This window comes from Macrobrachium nipponense, chromosome 32 (assembly GCF_015104395.2).
Source record: "Macrobrachium nipponense isolate FS-2020 chromosome 32, ASM1510439v2, whole genome shotgun sequence".
In the NCBI taxonomy this organism is placed as follows: Eukaryota; Metazoa; Arthropoda; class Malacostraca; order Decapoda; family Palaemonidae; genus Macrobrachium; species Macrobrachium nipponense.
In genome coordinates this window covers 23,727,632-23,733,109 of record NC_061094.1, presented here as the reverse complement: position 1 = coordinate 23,733,109, position 5,478 = coordinate 23,727,632, and positions in this window count along the sequence as shown.

The window sequence follows — 5,478 nt, the reverse complement described above, 5'->3', positions numbered from 1 at the left end:
GCTCCTCACAAAGAATGCTAATGCATTTTTTGACATGGGTCTACTAGGATCCCTAACTGCGCACCACAGGCTTTGTTTACATCCGTTTAGTTCATTCTTCTTCTTTAAATAGAACTTCAAAGCTCTAACCGGACATAAAGATCTTTCTAATTCCTCTCCTACCAGATTTGAAAGTCCTTTAACTTCAAAACTCTTTGGCCAGGGTTTAGAGGGGTTCTCGTTCTTGGCCAGAAATAGAGTCTGGAAAGAACAAATTGCCGCATCACTCTTAAATCCTACTCAGAATCTAGAGCGTGTATTTCACTAATTCTCTTCGCAGTCGCTAACGACAACAAGAAAACACATTTTCTCGTTAGATCTCTAAACGACGCGTTGAGAGGAGGTTCAAATCTACTAGATGATAGAAATCTCAAAACTACATCTAGGTTCCAGTTTGGAGTGCGAGGAGAAAAGGTTTTTGAGGTTTCAAAAGATCTAATAAGATCGTGGAGGTCTTTATCTTCTGCAATTCTCAAAACCTCTGTTTCAAAATACGGCCGAAAGCATACTTCGATAACCTTTAATGGTAGGAAACTGATAATTTGATTCTTCCTAAGGAAAATCAAGAAATCAGCTATGTTGGTCACAGAGGTATCGGAAGAGGACAGTTTATTCTTCTTACACCATCTTCTAAATACATCCCATTTTGATTGGTAGACCCGAATAGTTGAAGATCTCCGGCTCTAGCAATTGCTTTTTGAAGCTTTGCTTGAAAAGCCTCTCGCTCTGACAAGTCTTTCGATAGTCGAAAGGCAGTCAGAGCGAGAGCGGGGAGGTTTTGATGGTACCTTTCGAAATGGGGTTGTTTGAGAAGATCTCTCCTGTGTGGAAGAGATCTTGGGAAGTCCACTGTCCATTCCTGTACCTCTGTGAACCAATCTTGAGATGGCCAAAAGGGAGCGATGAGTGTTTAGTCTCGTCCCTCTTTGATGCCGCAAACTTTCTTAACACCACTCCTAACATTTTGAAGGGGGGAAAGCGTAGGCATCTAGGCCTGACCAGTCCCGTAGCATGGCGTCCACCGCTATCGCTCCTCGGGTCTCTTCCACTAATGGCAGCAAAGTTCTCTATCCTTCTGGATAGGTAGGTGGCGAATAGGTCTATATGTGGACTGCCCCACAGGGACCACAGAGCTTGACACACCTGAATGTGAAGGGTCCATTCTGTGGGGAGAACTTGGTTTAACCTGCTTAGCCTGTCTGCTCTGATGTTCTTCTCTCCTTTCACGAATCTTGTGAGAAGAGTCACTTTCTTTTCTTTTGCCCAATACAACAGCTCTTTTGTTATATGGAACAGAGAAAGAGAGTGAGTTCCCCCTTGTTTCTTGATATAGCCACCAACGCTGTGGTGTTGTCCGAGTTGACCTGTACCACTTGACCTAACACCTGTCTCGAAGGCTTTTAGAGCTAGAAGAACGGCATAAAAGTTCTTTGAGTTTATATGCCAGTCTAGCTGATCCTTCCTCCATTGGCCTGATATTTCTTTTGTCCCTAGAGTCGCTCCCCATCCCTTCTCTGAAGCGTCTGAGAACAAGATTAGGTTTGGGTTCCGAACTTCTAGAGACAAGCCCTCGTTCTTTTCTAAGGGAAAAATCCACCACTTCAGATGATTCTTTACTTCCAGATGAATACTGAAAGTGTCCGAAAGCTGTCCGTTCTTCCAACTCCAAATTAATTCTTAAGAAGAATTGAAGAGGGCGAAGGTGGAGTCTTCCTAGCGAAATGAACTGTTCTAGTGAGGAAAGGGTTCCCAGAAGACTTAACCACTCCCTCACCGAACTCCGTTCTTTCTCTAGGAAGCTCGAGATTTTTTGTAATCCCCGAGCAATCCTTTCCCTGGGACGGAAAAAAAGCCCGAAAACCCCGAGAATCCATCCGAATCCCCAAATAGACTAGGTTCTGACTGGGGATCATCTGCGATTTCTCGAGGTTCACGAGTATCCTAACGTCTTTGCTAGGTTCAAAGTAGACTGTAGGTCCTCCAAACACCGTTTCTCTGACTTGGCCCGGATTAGCCAATCGTCGAGATACATTGAGATGTGTATCCCTTCTAAATGAAGCCATTTGGCCACGTTCCGCATCAGATACGTAAATACCTGAGGGGCGGTCGATAGGCCGAAGCACAAGGCCCTGAATTGGAAGATTTGTCCTTGAACAACAAATCTTAGATATTTTCTTGACGATGGGTGAATCGGAACATGAAAGTAAGCATCCTGAAGGTCCAGGGATACCATCCAATCTCCCTGACGTAGGGAAGACAGAACTGAAGCTGAAGTCTCCATGGAGAACTTCTTTTTCTCCACGTACCTGTTCAGGACGCTTACATCTAGGACGGGTCTCCATCCCCCCGAAGCCTTTGGAACCAAGAAAAGGCGGTTGTAAAACCCCGGGGAGAAAGGATCTTGCACTAGTTCTATTGCATCTTGTCCTCATCGACACCACCGTCTGAAGTAGAGTCTTGTTTCAGTCCAGGGTCCTTGTAACTCGTCGACAAATCCTTTGGAGATGTTGCCAAAGGAGGTCTGTCTACGAAGGGAATGATGTACCCCTTCTGTAGGACAGACAGAGTCCAGGGATCTGCTTCTCTTACGGACCAGGCATCAGAAAGTATTGAAGTCTGGCCCCTACCTGTGCTTGGAGGACATGGCTGCTATTTGCTCTTTTTAAAGAGCGGAAGGAAGACCTCCCTCGCTTGTCGAAGGGTCTTCTCTCCGAAGTTGATCGAGTTGAAGGGGCTCCACGAAAGGGCACCACTGGAGTCCGAGCCACCTTCTTCTGAGTCTTAACTGCAGGTCTACTTTTCTTTGTAGATTGTACAAGAAGGTCCTGCGTAGCCTTTTCCGACAAGGATCTCGCAACATCCTTCACTAAAGATGAAGGAAACAGATGTTCTGACCGAGGTGCGAATAATAGAGCGGACCTCTGAGAAGGGGAAACTCCTTTCGTCAGAAAGGAACTGTAAAGAGATCTTTTCTTTAACATTCCAGATCCAAAAAGAGCCGCTAACTCACCAGAACCATCTTGCACAGCCTTATCCATGCAAGATAGGACACTGTGCAAAGTTTCTGGATCTAGAAAATCTGGCTCACTCGTCTTCTTAGCCAGCACACCCCAAGAGACCAATCCAAGAAGTTGAACACCTCTAAGACGTGAAAAAATTCCCTTAAGGTGCTGATCTAATTCCGACATACTCCATGACGCCTTTGCTGAATTGAGAGACTGTCTTCTCACAGACTCTACAAGACTCGAGAAATCTGAATCTGCCGACGAAGGGAGCATCAATCCCATCGCCTCTTCTGTCATTAATACCAAATGCCTCTTTTCCCCGTCAGTTTGGAGGCAGGAGAGCAATAAACCGTTCTCAAAGTTTCCTTTTTAGATAAAAGCCACGAATCCAAAGACTGGAGGGCTTTCTTCATAGAGATCGCCGGTTTCATCTTTAAGAAAGCCGAGGATTTCGGGGTTTTTTGTGCTCGAAAACAGAGATCTCGGCGAAGGAGGAGCTGCAGGACTAAGAGAATCCGCAAACTCCTCTAGAAGTAACGAGGCTAAAACTTTATAATTGGAAAGTCCCTCGTTAGTTGAAACTTCTTCCTCAGAAATCTCTTCCAGTTCCAGGTTAGAAGGAGATCGCTCTTTCCTGACCGATTCTCTATCAGGAGAAGCCGCTCCCAGTGGGAGGAGTCCTGCTTCTTGCTGGCGTCAACCGCTTAGGAGCGTCCCTCGCGCTTGCCTGACGACTCTCTCCTGAGAGGTGTCCTGCTTTTGTTGACGTCTCGCGCCTCGTAGCGTCCTGGCTCTTGCCTGGAGCCTCGCTCCTGGGAGGCGTCCTGCTTCTGGTTGGCGTGACGCGCCTATCTTGATGCTCGCGCCTGGCTGACGTTTCACGTCTCGCAAACTCGACGCTCTTGTCTGGCGTCTCGTGCCTGCGTTTGACAGGAGAACGGATCCTGCTCGGCCTATGCAAGGCTGATGAATCCGATTCCAAATCAGAGGAAGACAAAATACTATGGCGAGTCTGAACCCTCGATAGCCTAGACTTCTTAATAGGCAGGAAATCATCTTTCCTTCTGGGAGGGTCTTTATACAGAACTCCCACAAGAGAAGTGATGGAATCCTGCATAGTGCGAAGGATTCTTTTAGTCTCTTCATTATTGTCTACCCTCGGTTGTTTAATTACTGGATGGTCCTCCTCTTGAAAACGCTCAGGACTAGAAGTAATCCTGGGTTCATCCAAACGTCTTTTAAGGGGGCGAGAAAGATCCGCCGATCTCCACCCTCTTTTAGTGAGGAATTCTCCGAGGAGGAGAAACACTCACGCAGAACGCTTTTTCTGTAACGTTTCTCTGGCATTCTGTGGCGATACAGAAAATGCCGAAGGGACGTCTGACTGTTTGGGGATCCTCCACAACCTCCTTACGGCTTTCGACATTCCTTCTCCTCTGGGCTTGGGAGCTTGAAAGAGGTCTAGGCCTGGGAGCGTTGTGAAGACAATCAGACGCCCTCACTGCACTGGGGACACTTATATCACTATCCACAGCACTATAATCACACTGCTTACCTTCATAGGCCGCCATTTTGGTTTCCATTTTCCGAAGGGCGGCTTTAAGATTCGCTATCTCAGATGCCGAATCTGTGTGTTCTAATAAAGGGCAGGTACATTAAATGGGGCAGTAAAAAAGGAGAGAGGGTATAATATTACTAATAACCCCGCTAGAACTAGATAAAGGTTTGGAAGAAGACCTCCTCACCCTGTTTCTTTCTAACTTCTTCACGTATGAGGTTAGAGATTTCCATTCTTCCTCACTCAATCCTTGCATTCATTACAAGTATTACCAAAAGAACATTCATACATCCTGCATTTCCTTGCAAATAGTATGAGGATCAATCGATGCCTTCGGCATCCTAACTTTACAACCCACATTCACACACATTCTCACCACATTTCCAGAATCGACATGTTGAACAATCCAAATCAAATTCCAAAAACGGTCCACAATCGCGTATGCCAGTACAATCAATGCAAATACGTCACCGAGAAGTCCAAACGAAGATCAATTGCGATGCAAAATACGAATCCAGCCGGAGATACCCACAACGATGTTGCCAGTATGGCCGACAGAAAAAAATATGATAGAACATGGGGATGGTTCCTAGTCCTGCCACCCGCAGGCAGGTAAGTAGATCACCTGACCTACAGGTAGCGTGTGCGCGAAATTCGAATTTCTGTCGGACGACGGAGTCAAATAGCTAAGTATATATCTGACAGGTAAGTTAAATGTATAAAACCTTAAGGTACGGTGTTGTGAAAAACCACAACTCTCAAAAAACCACCTACACAAGCGCCGACAGCGAAACACTCCTCTGGAAGCCAAAGGGTAGCCCTCCGCATACTTGCGCCCTTGGATTGACTAAGAACCCATTCTTATGAGTGTCCGGA